Raw genomic sequence first — 18,558 nt, forward strand, 5'->3', positions numbered from 1 at the left:
TCACAAAAGCACGTTTTCTGTTAAAAATATCTTTCATAAACTTAGCATATGCAGGAACCTGTAAAATCAATTCAGTAAAAGGAACCGTTACCTGCAAGTTTTTTACCACATGTCTAGCTTACTCTTGAGTTGCCGGTTTGTGAAGGGGAGTACAATGGGTGGTACTTGAATATATGTCCCCTTCTTAACCTCAGTTGTAGCCTCTTTTTCACATACTACTTTCTCAGCTTGTTTACCATCCATAACTACCTTTGGTATTTCCTCATTTACCAGACCACTAGCAGACACCTCTGAATCAACCTCGACGGGCATAGAAGGACCGTTATAACCTCTTCCACTCCTCAATGTAATAACATTAGCAGTTTCTCTATTCTCAGGCTGTAAGGGGAGTTGACCTTGGGGTCTCCCTGCAAGAGTAGTAGCTATTTATGCCAATTGTGTATCAATGATCTTGTTATGGGCGGCAAAAGCATCAATTTTAGCACCCTTTTCACTTAGAGACTTCTGCGTCTGCAACATCATGTTCCTCATCTCTACTAGCATAGGGTCGGACTGTGTGGGTTGAGGTTGTGGTGGTGGAGGTGGTGTATGTTGTCTAGGGAACCCAGGTGGTCCATTAGACTGTTGATTGTAGTTATTCCGCGGTTGGTATGGTTGTTGTGGTGGTGGGGGATGTTGAACCTGATGGGGGTTCTAAATATTAGTACTCCTGTATGAAAGTAGGGGATTGTTTTTATACCCCTCATTGTAAGAAGTAGAGTACGGGTTATTCTGTTTGTAGGCCTGGAATGTATTACATTGTTCAATGGAGCTCCTACATTCCTATGCAAAGTGACCAGACATCCCACGACTATCACAGACATTGACGGTTTTAGAATTCATTGCAACTACACTATTAGGTTGAGCAGATTGAGCATTTGCTGCTTGCATATTATCGAACTTGTAATGTAAAGCAATCAATTGGGCAGTTAGTTATTCTATGGAATTCAAGTCATGCTTACCACCCTTGTTAGATAGACCTCTAGGATTCTCATACTGGGCATTATGAATGGCCATCTCCTCAATCACCTCCATAGCTCTAGTCACAGCAAGTTGCATGAATCTCCCACTAGCAGCTGAATCCAGATTAAGTCTAGACTCATTACCCAGACCATTATAAAATTGTTGAATCAAGAACCAGTCACTCAAGCCATGGTGTGGGAACTCTCTCGGTAAATCCTTGAACCTTTCCCAGACCTCGAACAGACTCTCATCTTCTTGTTGAGTAATAGAAATGATCTGGCTCCTCAGACGAGCTGTCTTCTCAGGCGGGAAATACTTCACATAGAATGCAAGGGCCAAAGACTCCCAGTTATTAATTTTCATGGCTGCTCGATTCAACCCATTGATCCACAACTTTGCCTTCCCACTGAGAGAAAACTGGAAAAGCATCTCCATAGTTTGCTCCGGAGTCACATTCTTCTGCTTAATGGTAGAGCAGTATTGGATAAAGGATTGATTGTGAAGATATGGGTCATCACCTACTTCCCCACCGAACAGGCGTCTCTCAATCATGTTAATCAATGCAGGCTCAATCTTGAAAGTCTCAACTGCAATAGAAGGCATGATTGCCTTGGGTAGCATAGACAGACTTGGCTTAGAATAGTCTGTAAGCCTCGGTTCAACTGTTTCTGGTGTTCCGTCACCCATCTCTATCTCTGTATCTGTATCTGTATCTGTATCTGAAGGAAAAAGATCACCAAAAATATGATCAGAATCAGAGTTAGAGTAATTCCCACACTCTATTATAAAGTTTCTTCGTCTATGGAAGGTCCTTTCAGGTTCGAACGGAGTAAGATTACTAGTACCTATGGTCCTGGGCATAGACAAAGAAACTGCAAACGGGTGTGAGATCCGGTCTCAAGGAACGGGAGTTCCTTGAGAAGTAATAAACAATAATGTAGAATAAACAATTAATAACAGAAAATAAAACCGTTTCCCTGGCAACGGCCCCAAAATTTGACAGGCTGAATCGCACTCCTATCAAAGATAAACCTAACGTTCACCAACTTAAAATATAGCAAGAGAAGCAGGGATCATATCCACAGAGAAACAATGTTCTTTCTACTATTAATCGACAAGTCTAGACTATTGGTAACAAGGGATTAGGTTTGGTTTGTAAATTAAACTAAGGCAATAATAAAATTGGAAAATATCAATATTAAGGGAATCTAGGGCAACGGTTTACCACAAATGCAGACCGGGATTGGACATCGGACAACAACAATCAATCAACAATCATAACTAGGAAAACATGCATCTCTCGAATCTTATGAATTCCTTTGGATAATATAACTAGCGGGCTCTCGCTATGTACTAGAAACAAATCCTATCTAATAGCCACAGACCAAAAACATCAGACATATACCTCTCGGCGCATAATCTAAGATTAATCAAACTCAATCAAAATAGTCCGGCCGAACAGAATTGACGAACAATTAAAATAAGCTATAGAAATCACAATCAATTAATCAATAATCAAGTCCACATTCAATCCCAATCATGCATTAATGGATCCCCTAAACCCTAGAAATTAAACTACTCACTCATATTAGCAATAAACAAAGCAATTAATATTATTGAAAACATGATCAAAACAAAATAATAAAGCAAAGTAATAATTAATACCTAAATGAAGAACGGGAGAATGAACGAAAAATGAAAGCCTTCATTGAAAATAAAACCAAGTGTTTAACAATTTGAGAGCATAAAACTAAGCTAAGAATAAAACTAAATGCTGAAAATTAGATGTCTTCTAAAAATAATAGGGCTTACTATTTATAGTTTTCCCAAAATACAACTCAAAATCGGAAATAAAACTCGCGAAAAAGCGCAGGAGGTTGGCGTCGCCCGATCGGGCAGACGGTCGCCCGATCGCCCGATCGGGCATTCTGCTCGAAAAACAGGTCGATCGGGCGAAATTCCGCCCGATCGGGCGGATGAGAAATGCTCCATATGGCTTCCAGGATGGTCGCCCGATCCGGATCGGGCGAAGCCAGCCCGACCGGGCGCGCGTTGAAACTTGCAGAAGTCTTTTTCTTCGCCCGGTTTTCTCATTCCGCCCTACACTCAAAGGGAGATTTGCAAAATGCATTGTCCTTCACTCAAAGCACCAAGTCTAACTCTCGGGGCTCGAACATAGGCATCCTAGTCTCCCAAGTAGACCTGTCAAAAGTCGACCCGACCCGAAAACCGACCCGAAAATAATGGGTCCTGAAAAAGATTTTGTGACCCGTAATCCGATTTTATCCGAACCCGAGCAACCCGAAAAGTAATGGGTCAAAACCCGACCGAACCCGTTTTGGACTCGACCGATTGAAAATCATTGTATTTATACTAAAAAATGAGATTATGAGAAAATATAAGCATGATAAACACGTTGTTTTTACTATTGTTGTGTGTAATATAATTTTAATTTGAATTATACGCCATTTTATGGTTGAATTTGACTAAATATAAACTTGTGTAGGAAAATTATGTTAATTTTTGCTCATATTTTGTATATTTATCACCTAAATTAATGAAAATATAATGCGCGTTTTAAAATCTCTCAACCCGGGGTCGACCCGAACCCGAAAGTTCTGGGTCTTGAACAAGCATTTGTAAACCCGAACCCGAAAGTGACCGACCCGATTCAACCCGAACCCGAAAATATTTTTTTACAATCCGACCCGACCGACCCGTTTGACAGGTCTACTCCCAAGGGTCGACCTTAATCATCCCGAACCTATTCGGGATCCGTTTAGTGGCCTATATCATCGTGAAACGAGCCTAAAAAGGCTAATTTCTCATCAAACAGTTCTAAAACTCAAGGCACACTTACAACACATATTAGTACTAAAAACGGCTTCTAAGAGCTCATTTGATGCAGAAAAGTACTAAGGGACGGGGGTAAAAACTCTATATAAAACACACATATCAGAAGGAGAAGAAATATAAGCCGTGTTCATGATCAGTACGGTGCACTTGTTTTTTTTTTGGTGTTTTGTTCTTTTATGTTTATTAGACATAAATCTTAATATTAGTTAAATGTTGATTTTTTTTCAAAAAGTATAGTATTGAAGAGCAAAGGAAGCTTCTACTTGAACAGCAAAAAATGATGGTAAATCTTCAAAACAGCTGAAAGAACCAGAAGAGAGGCTGAATGTACAGAGCAATGCCTCAAAAGAACAAAAAGATGATGAACCTCAAAGGTTTGTGTAACATTCTTTTGCTAATTCAATATGTTCTTCTTATTTAATCATTTGTACTTTTACCATGTATAAAATGTTCTTTCTCTTGTGTTTGCTTTTGTGTTTGATATAACTTTTTTTCATAAAAAGAAATGAGGAAGAGACACAAGAGGGGAAAGATGAGGGGAAAAAGACGGCATCATGCACCTCCAGAATCCCAACCAAAAAAGAGGAAATTAATTTTTCGAGCGAGGTATATTCTATATTTATTAGTTCTACATTTTATATTCTTTATATTCATTATTTTCATTTCATAAAAAAACCTTTTTTTTTATTAGTAGAGAAAAAGAAGATGATGCACAGAAGGTTGCTGAACAACCTGAAATTCTGAGTAAAGAAGAGACAGTGAAAAAAGGATCATTAAGGAAAACTGCTCCAAATAAAAAGAGAACAAGGTAACTTTTGATTTTTTTTATTGTTCTTTTATTTATAGATAATTTTCTTTTAATTATTTATTATGTTCTTTCTTTTATAACTAATGTTCTTTTGGTTTCAAAACATATTACAAATGTATAGGGAAGAATTCCCTGATGTGATGAAAGAAGTAAAGGAGGAATTTGAGGCTCTACAAAAGAAAAAGAGTAAATGCCCAAATGAGAAGGTTCATAAAGGGGACAAACAGAAAACTGAAAAAGAGCCTGCCCCGATTGTTAAGAAGGGGAAAGGAATTTCTAAGAAAAAGGCAGCCGCGTCTAAGGTAAAACTTCAAATATTCTTCCTTGAAAACAGAGTTACTATGATAACAGAGTTATTTTCAAACACATTTATATAATAAAATATGATAATTTTCTTTCATTTTCAAAAGTGTTCTTTTATTGTATTGACGTTGTTCTTTTTTGTACTATATATGTTCTTTTTGTTACCTTTTGTTCTTTTCTCTCCATTATAATGTTCTTTGATTATCGCGAGTGTTTATTTATTATAGTTACATTGTTCTTTTTCGTAATATCTACGTTCTTATTTTATACTTATTGTACCTTACACTCCTATTTATGTTCTTTTTTCTCATACGATTTGTTTTTTATGTTCAGAATGGAAAACAGATTGTTGTTTATTCTGATTATGAAGTGGATGAAGAAGAAGTGGAAGAGGAGTCAATATCTTCCCCTGCCCCTTTGATGAAGAAGGTCAAATAACTCACTCTATTTCTGTGTTCTTTTATTATTCTTTAATGTTCTTTTAAACTATAGCTAATGTTCTTTTCTTTTCATTTAGTTCAGAAAGCTGGTATAAGCAAACAATTGGTGGTTATTTTGTTCTATTTCGTTCATTTAGTGTTCTTTTACACCCCCTAACTAATGTTCTTTTATCTTTTGTTTCTGTTTTTCAGAGAGGTAATGAAATAGTGATTAATGATAAAGAATTGGATGAGAAGGAAGGAGATAAATCTTTGATTGTTGTCAAACCAAAGACTCGTGAGCGCAAACTGAACGTGAGGCAAACTGCACAAATGCTGATGCGTTTTTTGAAAGGAATTTCATCTAATTCATATATCAATAGGGAAAAACAACAAGCTGCCATAGAGTTAGGGTTCGGATCTTTTCTACACCTTAACATACCACCAAATGTAAATCCATTCACGTACGAGTTAATTTCTCATTTCAACTCGTCAGACCGGGCCCTACATCTACAAAATTCTTCTTTCAGAATTACCATAGGGGACATCTACCTTGTGTATGGACATCTACCTTGTGTTGGAGGAGCCCCGGTAATAGAATGGACAGATGAAGAAGATCCAGTAGTAATGAGGGTATTTTCTGATTTTTTGAACTATTGGAATGTGCAATCTGGATGCCCAACATTGGTGGTAATGATAGAAAAATTGATCGATGAAAAGACTCCAGTTGAGATGTTCTTTTTAATCCTTTACTATGTTCTTTTAATCTTTTAAGATGTTCTTTTTCTTTATTTGTTCATTTTATTTTATCCCATGTTGTTCTTATGTTCTTTTACTATGTTATTTTGCCTTTTTTAAAAATGTTCGTTTGTTCGCATTCAAATGTTCTTTTAATTTTTATAAAGTGTTCTTTTCATTTAATGTTATTTTCTCATTCAACCATTGATGTTCTATCTTATTGTTTCTTATTCACAACAGGAATTTCATGAGGAGTTCCTAAAGACCACTGCTAAATTAAGTGGTGTCATGAACAAATTCAACAACCTTTTGTCGTTGTCGAAAAAGTTCTTTGACACCACTATTGACATTAAAGAAAGAATGTCATTTAATATGGCAGAGATGTGGTCTAAGTGCTTCGAAACTGAGCTTCCGACCATCTTTGATCAGGTCAAGAATACATCAAATGAGGGGGGAAGGGATGCCAAGGAGTTAGGTTCAATTCTGAGTCAAGATAAAGAGTTTTTCAGCTCGGACTACTTCTCAATTTTATTTCATGAACCAGTCAAGAAGGCGACAAGAGGAAAGGAAAGAGAACAATCAGAGGAACCTCTATCAGAATTACATCCATTCCTCACACCTCCAACTCTCGACTCTAAATGTGATGATGTTAATGATTTGAGTTTGAAGCTTGGACTACCTTCCGTTTCAGAAACTACCCCAGTACATGACTATGAAGAGGAGATGAAGATGCAAGAAATCTTGATGAACAAGGCTTTAACAGAAGGTGACCTAGAGACGATTTTAGAGGAGAAGAAAGATCATTCTGAAAAAGAACAGCACGCTGCACCAAAAACTGAGTATGCGTTCTTTTAACCACAGTCACATTAGACATGTATAATATAAATGTGACTGTTTAATTTCATTATTAACTATGTTCTTTTTTATAAATGCATTATTCTTTCTTCTGTCTATCATGTTCTTTTATATTGTTTTCTTTTTTATTAATAAGGTATTGTTCTTTTATGAACATCATTGATACTTTTTCTTTTGTCATTGTGTTCTTTTCTGTCTTCACTGATCTATTAATGTGACTTGTTTTTATTTTTAAATGATCGTATGTTCTTTTGATGTAACTGATTATGTTCTTTTAGAATCTTTCAAAATATATTTTGTTTCTGCACAAAGTACCTGGAAGTGTGAAGTACGATTTTGGTCAATTGACCAAAAACAGTGAAGAAGGGTCGCCAATCCCTAATCGCGAAGAAGAAAAGTTTGTGAACCCAACAGTCCCTGAATCAGATGTGCAGAGTAATGACATAACTCCATCTGGATACCTGATGTAAGAATTTTGTTCTTTTATTCAACAACTTCTTATGTTTTTTCTTCCCACTCTTATGTTCTATTAGATATGATCTTGTGTTCTTTTTCTTCTTTCAATAGTTCTTTTTTCTTTCACTAAAATAAAAATTTTGACTCTGTTCTTCCATATATTAAGAGTGTTCTTTTATTGACTTCCGAATGTTCTTTATTTTGGTTCATTTGTTCTTTATTTTAATATAATGTGTTCTTTTCCTAAGAGATGAAGAGGATGTTCCAACAACAGCAAAAATCCCTACTAAAATCAAGAAAATCAAGAATGTCCCTATAGTCTTACGGTCACCCTTTTTAACTCAATATTCATATTTACTTAAGTCTAATGAGAATATGGACCAAGAGGAAAAGGATTTGGGATGCATGATTGATTATGCATTTGGAGAGGGTGATCCTACGTAAGTATTTTAATAGAATTGCGATTAATTCAATCTAGATGTTTTTTTTATAATTTTTAGTGTTCTTATAATGATATCATTTTTATTCTTTAAAACAGTGAGCAAGTGTACTACGACAAATGGAATTTAATTACTAGAGCTGAAATGCAAACCCTAGGTAAAATTATTCCCCAAAATTTCAGTTGTTCTTTTTCAACACATAGGTGTTCCTTTTGTTCTTATGTTTGTTCTTTTCTTTTTTTTACAATAGGTGGGGATGTTTGGGTGACAAATAATGTCATTGAAACGTATGCAAGAATCCTGAATGATGATCCAGACCAGTGCGTAAAGACCAACATGAAATTCTACTTCTCGACAATTCCTTGCGTAAGATTTAAAAGATCCAAATTTTCATTATTCATATTTATTTGTTTATTAATTTATACTAGTATATACTTAAAATTATTTTCTCTATGAAGAATATGCTTTTACAAAATGACGCATACGGGGGGACACAAGAGCCAAGGAACCGAGGAGAAGTGGTTTCAGAATTTTGAGGATGCTATAAGGCATGAGATGAAAGTTGCTAATGTTTTATCTTTAAAGGGATACCATCTCGTAAAAATGTTCTTTTTTCTTTTCCTAATGTTCTTTTCTATTTTTCTTTGCTAAGTTAATGTTCTTTTCTATTTTTGTAGTTGTTCTTTCCGGTCTGTTCTGGTGCACATTTCTTCCTGATTGTGATAAACCAGAAATCAAAGAAAGTTGAGGTACTTGACAATCTCAATCTACCGGATGGGATAAGTTTTGAAGCCAAATATGAACAGAATCCCGAAAAGACTGTAATTCTATTGGATCAATTTCATCTCAAATTAATAATTAAGTACTTCTGTTCCTTTTTATTTTAAGGTATGCTCTTCTATTAAAATCTTTTGTTCTTTTTTTTTAATCCATGCAGTTTGAAGCATGGGTGAAGTTTTGTGAACTGGAAGGGCACCCATTTAAAAAGACACAACTCAAGCAATATGAAATCACATTGCCTCAGATGCCATGGAAAAATCGAAAAAACTTTGTCGATTGTGGGGTGTATGCAATGAGGCATATGGAGACATATAAAGGCAACCCGGTTTGGGATTGCGGCTTTAAAAACCCAAAGGACGATGTAAGTAGTTCCTAAATCTATGTAAATTGGAAACTTGTAAATATGTTCTTTTAATAAGACGTTATTATTTTATTTTCAGAAAAAATTTATTTGGACGCTAATGATACGATATGCAGGAGAAATCTTAGGATGCAGTCACAACGAGAAGTATGAATTGAGATATCTGGCACTGAAGCAAGAAAATTAAGTAGAATAGGGATAATTTTTTAAAAAGTTAGCAAACACGAGGAACTATTGTTCTTTTGAAAACATTGGTTTGATATTATCTGTGTTCTTTCGAATTTGTGGATTGTTCTTTTGAACTGGTTGTTTGTTCGTTTGGAAACAATTAAGTGTGAATTCTTGTGAATATCAGGATGAAGATACTTTGGGTATTATCTTGTGAATTCCAATTAGATATATAACTTTTGACATCTACTGATTTAATGTCTAAATTATTTAATGATTTTGAAATTGTTCTTTTCACTTAGGAGTATGTTCTTTTGGTAACTATATAGAGTTCTTTCTTAAGCATTTAAAAATACATTTAAATGAAAAATGTACATATTATACTATTTTGAGATTCAATCAAAAAACTACCCATTTAAAACTACATTTTAAAATGTTATTGGGGATGAAACACGTAATGTAGCTATACATTATTTGCAATTGAAAAACTACATTTGAGTTTGTTGATTGCGCAAACACCAGTAGCTTCCAATCGAGAAATATGTACGTGAACAAAAAATGAACATATTACCAATCGAGAAAAGAATCTACAAAGGATGTATGTGTACTCCAAAATAAATCATCCGGAACAAAAGCTTCCAATTGTGAATTTGAAGATGTTGGATGAACCAAAACCCCACCATCAGGTAAATTTATGATACACTGAAAAAGAACAAAGAAACAGTAAGAAAAAAAAAAGAACATGACAAGGGAGAAAAAAAACATATATAGACAAATAGTAATTTATAATCTAAAAGAAAAAGGACAAATAGAACATAATAGATGTTTAAAAAGAACAATTTAGAAAAAGAACATAATAAACATAAACTAAAAGAACATTAACAAAAGGACAAATAGAACATATAGGAGGAAAAAATGAGCAATGATAAACAAAAGGAACATACTAAAGGAATAAAAGAACAAATAGATGTTTAAAAAGAACAGTTTTCCAACAGAACATAATAAAGTAAACTAAAAGAACATTAACAAAAGGATAAATAGAACATATAGGAGGAAAAAATGAACAATGATAAATAAAAGGAACATACTAGAGGAATAAAAGAACAAATCAATTTTTAAAAAGAACAGTTTACCTGATCAGTAGAATAAGTTTCCTCCCTCAAATTATCAACATGTCTTTCTCTTCTCTTGTTCCAACCTTTCAGTTTATTGCGTTTCTTCTCAACAATTCTTTTAGGTCTGACATTCCTCTCATTGGCCTTTTCAGTCCCGTTCTTATTCTTCCTCTTTCGCTTTGGTGGATTTTGAATCATTGTTGGAATGCAACAATCGGTTCCACAACATCCGGCAAACATGTGTCTGTTAAAGGCTCAACGACATTGTTTGATACATTACCGGCCCCTTCAACACCACCAATATACTCCTTTACTTTACATGACATATCCAACGCACCCAAATCAATAAGCTTCCTTGCAGCCAGACAATGTTGAGCTTCATTTATAGCTTTAATGCAATTTCATATGCTTTGCATCCTCCAAACTGAAGCAGAAACAACTCTTACTTCATTATCTCTATCTTCTCCTTCTTCAACAATCGTGTTCATAGCCTCTTTGGTCCATCTCTTCACAATGTATAGTTTGGGAAGCTCTTCAACATTATGGACAATAAAAACTCTAAGAATATGAGAACAAAGAATGCCTATTTCTTCATATGACTTGCAAGTACAATCAATAACCATCTCTTGCTCATTGAATTACACAACATGTCTAATGAAGTCCTTTGTAGGATGCCCAGCAATATACTCAGAAATTGGAAACTCATAAGAAATGCGTTGACACCTCAAACCAATTTCTTTGATGAATCATTGCTCAAATATCAAATATATTGCAATGTGTTAGATTATGATACATATAACTGAATAAAAATCATGCGGAAAAACCATAAAGCCAGGAATCCAAATTAATTGCCACATAACAATTAGCATAATTTAGGACACATACACTTTGTAGCGTGCCTTGCCTAGCTGCGCCCGAACTGAACAAGAACAAGTCTAGGACTCCAAATGTCGTCCCTCCGTAGATAGTCCACAGCACGCTCGAATCCGCCTTAGATTTAATTAACTAGAATTGCACCTAAGGTTCTATGTGAAGGAAATAATGCCCTTGGTCCAAGTATGCATATAATGTTAAGTCTAATAAATGCGGTTCAGTATTAATTAACAAGTTAATAATTCAGTGAGATCAAGTGAGCTGAATGCCTAGCTAGAGGCCGCTTCAGTTCAAGTGGAATTAATTATATTAATCCACAGCTTACTCTAGACTGAACCCGTAGGGTCACACAAATAGTACGTAATCGGATCAAGTATTTAATGGAATTAAATACTCCATCTATGGATATTCGGAATCGACGGATCTTGGTTTCAGTGGGAGCTGAGTCGTCAAAGGCAAGAAATGAATACTCCGGAAACGATGATATTGCCGGAAACGAAAATATGCACTAGTAGAAAAAACTCTTATTGCAGCGGGCTTTTAGACCCCTGTTGCAGCGTACATCGTATGCTGCAACTGGGGGGCCTGCAACAAGTCTGAACTTGTTGTAGCGTACATTGTTCGCTGCGAAAAGTGCTTTTTTGCAGCGTACATTTATATGTACGCTGCAACAAGTGTGTAAAATTAGGCCAAAATCTAGACTTGTTGCAGCGTACAAATTGGTGTACGCTGCAAAAAACCCATTCTGTTGCAGCGAACATCTCTTTGTACGCTGCAACAGGTAATGATTTTTGCTAAATTTTACACCCTTGTTGCAGCGTACATATATATGTACGCTGTAACAAAGAGCTTTAGGCGGAAATTTTTTAATTTATTTAGGGATATCTAGAGTGCCTTGCACATAAATATAAAAACCTGTCACAACAATAATAATATCGCTAATAATATCGCAACCTGTATAACAATTATAAAAACATTAGCTGGTGTTTTGTATATTATATATCCCAAAACAAAGTGCATGTAGTACATTCAAAAATATGTACGTTCCAATTTCAACGTACGCATACATTTTAATATAAAAGATTGTTCTATAACATCTAAGCCAACTCGATCAAACGCGCTCAGGCCAATAATAAATACTTGCTGGCCGGTAAAAAACTTAGCCCATTGCTCAGGAACCACATCAATTTCCTCACTAGCATAAGGCGCATTCCTCGTAGTATAGACCTTCAAAAACAAAAATTTGATGGGAGCATTAGATTAAATGTCATTTTAGTCTAAATATGACATATAACGACCCAATGAGCCTTAAATGTGCAAAAATAGATTGGAATGAGTATTGAAAACTTTAAAACTAAGCATATTAATCATGTAATAAGTTTGAAATAAGTCCTTAGGTTCTTTAGTTCAAAGTTGGAACGAAAATGTCATTTTAGTCTAAATATGACCTATAACGACCCAATGAGCCTTAAATGTGCGTAAATAGATTGGAAGGAGTCTTAAAAACTTAAAACTAACCATATTAATCATGTAAAGGGTTTAAAATGAGTTTTTAGGTTCCTTAGTACAAGGTTAGGAGCGAAAATGTCTCATTTTAGCCTAAATATGACCTATAACGACCAAACAAGTCTCAAATGTGCATAAATAGATCGGATTGAGTCTTGAAAAGTTCAAAATAATCATATGAATCATATAATAAGTTTCAAATTAGTTCCTAAGTTCGTTAGTTCAAAGTTGGGAGCGAAAATGCCATTTTAGCCTAAATATTACCTATAACGGCCAAAGAAGTCTCGAATGTGCATAAATAGACTGGATTAAGTCTTGGAAAGTTAAAATTAATCATATGAATCATGTAGTAAGTTTGAAATGAGTTCTTAGGTTCGTTAGTTCAAAGTTGGGAGCGAAAAAATGTCATTTTAGCCTAAATATGACCTATAACGATCCAATTATCTTTAACTGTGCCTAAATAGATTGAAAAGAGTATTGAAAACTTAAAACTAAGCATATTAATCATGTAATAAGTTTGAAATGAGTACTTAGGTTATCTAGTTCAAAATTGGGAGCGAAAATGCCTTATTAGCCTAAATATGACCTATAACGACCAAACAAGTCTCAAATGTGCATAAATAGATTGGATTGAGTCTTGGAAACTTAAAACTAATCATATGAATCATGTTATTAATTTGAAATGAGTTTGTAAGTTCGTTAGCTCAAAGTTGTGAGTGAAAATGTCATTTTAGCCTAAATATGACCTATAACGGCCAAAGAAGTCTCGAATGTGCATAAATAGATTGGATTAAGTCTTGGAAAGTTAAAACTAATCATATGAATCATGTAGTAAGTTTGAAATGAGTTCTTAGGTTCGTTAGTTCAAAGTTGGGAGCGAAAATGTCATTTTAGCCTAAATATGACCTATAACGATCCAATTATCCTAAAATTTGCATAAATAGATTGGAACGAGTATTGAAAACTTAAAACTAAGCATATTAATCATGTAATAAGTTTGAAATGAGTCCTTAGGTTATCTAGTTCAAAATTGGGAGCGAAAATGCCTTATTTTAGCCTAAATATGACCTATACCGACCAAACAAGTCTCAAATGTGAATAAATAGATTGGATTGAGTCTTGGAAACTTAAAACTAATCATATGAATTATGTTATAAGTTTGAAATTAGAAAACTCCACATAGAAAACTCAAACTCCACATAGAAATAAAATCAGTTTAATAATTGTGTTTGCTAGGGGGTATTTCACAAGCAGAAGATGAATAATTTGAATGATGTATAAGGCTAATTATAATTATGGTAAATAAAAAGCAATTTAAAGACATACCAAGTCATCTGTCAGCATGTCCACCTTTTTCACTTCCTTGGAAAAAAAAAACCAACGGTGACTGCACATTTTAAGCTAATTACAATTAGTACATGAAAGCTATTGACGGATAGACATACAACGACACTGTAAGTGCGAATAAAATTAGTTATTAGTGTCACTGATGTATTCGCCTAGCTAAGGAGATGCAAGACGGACAGCAAACCACCATAGGGTTATAGGGGAAATAGCATAAAGTAGCAAGAAAATAAGCACGCACTTACTGTTCATGTTTGTAAACACGGTAATATTTCTCTACATGCTGCCGTTGACCAATAACTTGAGCGATTTATATACTAATCAGTTGAGTCGTCCAATAAATCTCAACAAGAAGAGAATAAAGTGGAAAAGCACTTTTGCATGAACCCTACAGAATCATCAACAATAAGCCAAGGAAAGGCTCATATGAGCGCAAAAGAAGGAATTACAAATTCACATAACAAGAGACCATAAGCTAACCTACTGAAACTATCATAAACACCTGATGATTTCACATCTCGACATGAAATGGATATTGGATTCAAGAAACTAGCTAGTAATACCATCAAACTAAAAGAGATCCTAAAAACAAAACAAACAAAACAGATTAATAGATCCCCTAACATTAATATATACTAAATCCTCCACAAATCCAAGGACGGAGTAGAGAATAATGTAGCTAACTTCTAACCTAACTTACTGCACAGAGAATAAATAACTGTTTCAGATTAGCAATTATGGAATACATAAATAAGTTATAGAGATAACTAATTATAGTACCAGCATATATTCTGTATAGTGCAGACTCTGCAGACAAAAGATAAATTGATGTTTGTGATGCAACAAGTCAGCAACTACCCCTTTCAATACACAATAGTGTTTCCTTAGGTATAGAAACAACACAAAAATGGAACTTAAATAACCATTAAAAAATCCAATGCCTTGACACCAACCACCCCTCGCCTCAACCTTCCTCTTGATGAAAATAATTCATGCATGACCCCTTCCCCAAGACCCCTTCATTTGTCCATCATTCTAGCTATTAATTTGTCGTCACTGCCACTTAAATGTTGTTGCAGGTAGATTGAACATAAAAAATGGCGAATGAATACAACCATCTAAATCAAAGTAATTACTTGGTCATTGACGATGTATTGAACTTCCATAAGTACAGGTGATCGGAATTTTTTCACGATGATAAAAATTGTATTCTGCAGTCTGTTTGTTTCAAACATCTTAAGCGCATTCTTCTTCACTTAATTATCACTTCAGGAAGACAGGGAGATTGCATTGCTAACAACTGTTTTATAGCTCGGGAATATATCATTTCAAGTTACTAACAATGAAAACCACGTAGAAGCTAACAACAGTTTTATGGCCCGGGAATGTATCATTTCAAGTTCTACCAATGATTTATTGCTTTGTAGTATGCATCATTTTATCCCGAGTATGAAAAAATAAGTTATAATATTGAGTGTTCTACAGCTCCAATTGCTAATATGAGTTGCATATCTGTTCTAGTGTATTTTAATTTCACCAGCTTCTCATATGGAAGCTACTTGTCAATTTAGTTGTCAATTTTTTTCATAGCTGCCTTGTTTATAGCTTTAACTCAGATTCATGACTCATTGATTCATGACTCATGTAGTTGGCGCCAATGAGTAATCGTAGACTTCTAGGCACAAAAATCGATTAATTTGTGAATGGTTTTTGGGTAACTCTACCTTTTCTCATCCCCTACAAGCAAGAGGCTAGCTGGAACCATAGCAGAATAGGATTTGACTAGGGAGCGCTAACTCAAAGTCTAAAAGAACAGACAGATCTGATTGTAACTAGGCGAAAGAGAGTAAATGTAAATGTAATACTTCATAAGACCAACTCAAAATAATAAGTACCAGTAACAAATTCAGGAGGCTGAAGATTAAGTCGCAAAATAAGCCTTGCAAATGCTGGTGTCAACAGCAAAATAGAAGCCTGCATTTTCAAAAAATCACAAAATAAGAAACTGCTCAAACTCCTGCATGTTCAATTGGTATCAAAATTATAAAACTTCAGTTATGTGTCAGCGTATTGCCATGATCGTATCGGAAATATAAATATTATCCAAGTCGTAGATGTTGCCGGAAACGGAAACATGGCACGTATCGGAAAATATTATTGGAAATGGAAATATGGCCGGAATTGGAAATATTACCGGAAACGGAAATATTGTCAGAATCGGAAATATTATCGAAATCGGAAAATAATTCCGAAAACGGAAATATTAAATATTTGTTCGAAACGGAAATTTATTCCGGAATCGGAAATATTAAATATTGTTCGTATCGGAAATAAATTCCGGAATCGGGAATTTAATTGGAAGCGTATCGTACGAATTAGCATCGGACGAGGCCTGCCAGACGAAGGCCCAGCACGAAGTCGGGCCATCGCCCAGCAAGCCACACGCACCACACGCAACAGCCGAGCCACGCCAGGCCCAGCGCAAAGGCCAGGCCCAACAGCGGCCTCGGCACGCGGGGCTGCGGCATGGGCTTCGTCGAGAAGGGCTGGTGCTGTGCGTGGGCCGCAAGGCCTGCGTACGGTGCTAGCGTATCACTCGAAGTGTGTTACTCGAATCCTAAGGCTACCGGGATTCGTCATATGATTAAATCCTAATCCTAATAAAGATAGAATTTGTTTAAATAGAGTTTTAATAAGATTCTAATTAAATAAATTAGTATCCTAATAGGATTCCAAGTCCTTTTCCATAACTCTATAAATAGGTGCCTAGGGTCACATATTTACATCGAGGATTTCAAGTATTCAAACAATAAAAAGCTAAGATTTTTAAGTAGAAAAATCAGCCATATTCTTGCCCTATTAGCCGAAAATATATAGTACCTTAAGGGCGATTCTAGTTGGTCAATCTTAAGGTGGATCCGGACGTGCTGTGGACTATCTCGGAGGGACGACACTTGGAGTCCTAAAGACTTGTTCTTGTTCGGTTCGGGCGCAGCTAGGGAGGGCACGCTACAAAGTGTATGCATCTGAGTTATGCTAAATGATTATGTGTAAATAATATGTTTCCTGGCTTTATGGTTTTTCCGCATGATTTATGTTTATTCATATGTATCATAACCTAACACTATGTAATGTTCGTATATTTTGAGGCAATATTAATCTTAGTTTTAAGCCTAAAACATATATGAATACTTGAATTAGATTTTTTTTTTATATATATATAAATTGTGAATATCATCACCTATTTATAGGGTAGGGAAATCGGATTTTAGAAACCTACTAGGATTCAAATTAGCTAATCTGAATTGGACTTAAATTTAATCATCTAATTTCAAGTAGCTTTAGGAAATTAATCTAAACGAATCCTAATCGATCAAGGCTTCGTACACAAACACAAACACAAACACACGCACAGCCCACGAAGGGCGCTGTGCGCGCGCGCTGAGCTCGGCCGAGTAGTGGTATCATAACCTAACAGTGGTATCACGAGCCTCTTATTAATTTCATAATCTAAATTGCATGAACATGGTTAAATTTTACAAATTTGCAACGAATTAAAGGGGTGATTAATTTTCGTAATTAATTGCAAATTGCGTTTATTTAATTATATGTACGCAGTTTTTCGGCAGTTTCTTCGTTACTCATCCAAATCGAGTTATTTTTGTGTCAATTCCGCATGTAAAAGGCATTCGAATCCTAACTATGACTTTTCGGAGGTTTTAGTTTTTCGAACGCAAAAGTTTGTAAATTTAAGATGTTAAATTAAGTATTTGCGATTCTTGTTGATAAATCTTGAGTTTTTGATTGACCTACTTATATTTTTAACAATTATGAATGCCTAGACTTGTTAATTATACAACCTAATTTGTAATTATGATTAATTTGTTGAAATTCGAATAATTTAGAATTGATTTGTTTTTCATAATTAATTAATAATTTAATTAGGTATCCATGATTAAAATCCACCATAAAAATTGTTAATTTATGTTCAATTTTTAATTTTTATGACCTAGATTTGAATCCATGTCAATCGGAAATTAATTGATTAATAAATTTTTGATTTTTCGCCCTAAAATTATGAAATTAATATGATTTATTAATTTGTCATTAATTTTGAATTAAAAATTTTAAATTTTTATATAATACGCCGATAAATCTTGCACGCACAGAGCAATGGACGCTACGTGTTATCCTTAAGGGGTGTTGTATAGTGCGGGCATGCGACGACGAGCAAGGGAGCTCGTCGCCCATGCGGTACAATGCAGCGAGCAAGGGCCATGGCACACGAGCACAAGGCAGCACGCTGCCCTTGTGTCGAGTGTTGTGCGCATAATGGGCGAGTAGGCAAGGGCGATGGGCCAAGGCGCAAGCCAGCGGGAAGACGCGTGTGTGCAGCAAGCGTGCTGCGCCACAGCGCGCGCTGTCGCGCCCAGCGAAGCAAGCAGACGCGAAGCAAGCAGGCGCGACGAGCGAGCGGGCTGCGCGCAGCGTGGCCTGTGCTTGTTGCATTGCGTGTGGCCTGCTTGCGTGGTGC

At 35.4% G+C, this 18,558-nt stretch overlaps 1 non-coding gene across 1 annotated transcript; it reads left to right on the forward strand.

Moving 5' to 3' along the window:
• Window positions 1–1,186: 1,186 nt before the first annotated feature.
• On the forward strand, window positions 1,187–1,293 carry LOC130460371 (small nucleolar RNA R71). Its single transcript, XR_008920255.1, has one exon. It is a non-coding gene; the product is annotated as a small nucleolar RNA R71 (small nucleolar RNA).
• Window positions 1,294–18,558: the final 17,265 nt, after the last annotated feature.

This window comes from Spinacia oleracea, chromosome 4, assembly GCF_020520425.1.
Source record: "Spinacia oleracea cultivar Varoflay chromosome 4, BTI_SOV_V1, whole genome shotgun sequence".
Taxonomy (NCBI): domain Eukaryota; kingdom Viridiplantae; phylum Streptophyta; class Magnoliopsida; order Caryophyllales; family Amaranthaceae; genus Spinacia; species Spinacia oleracea.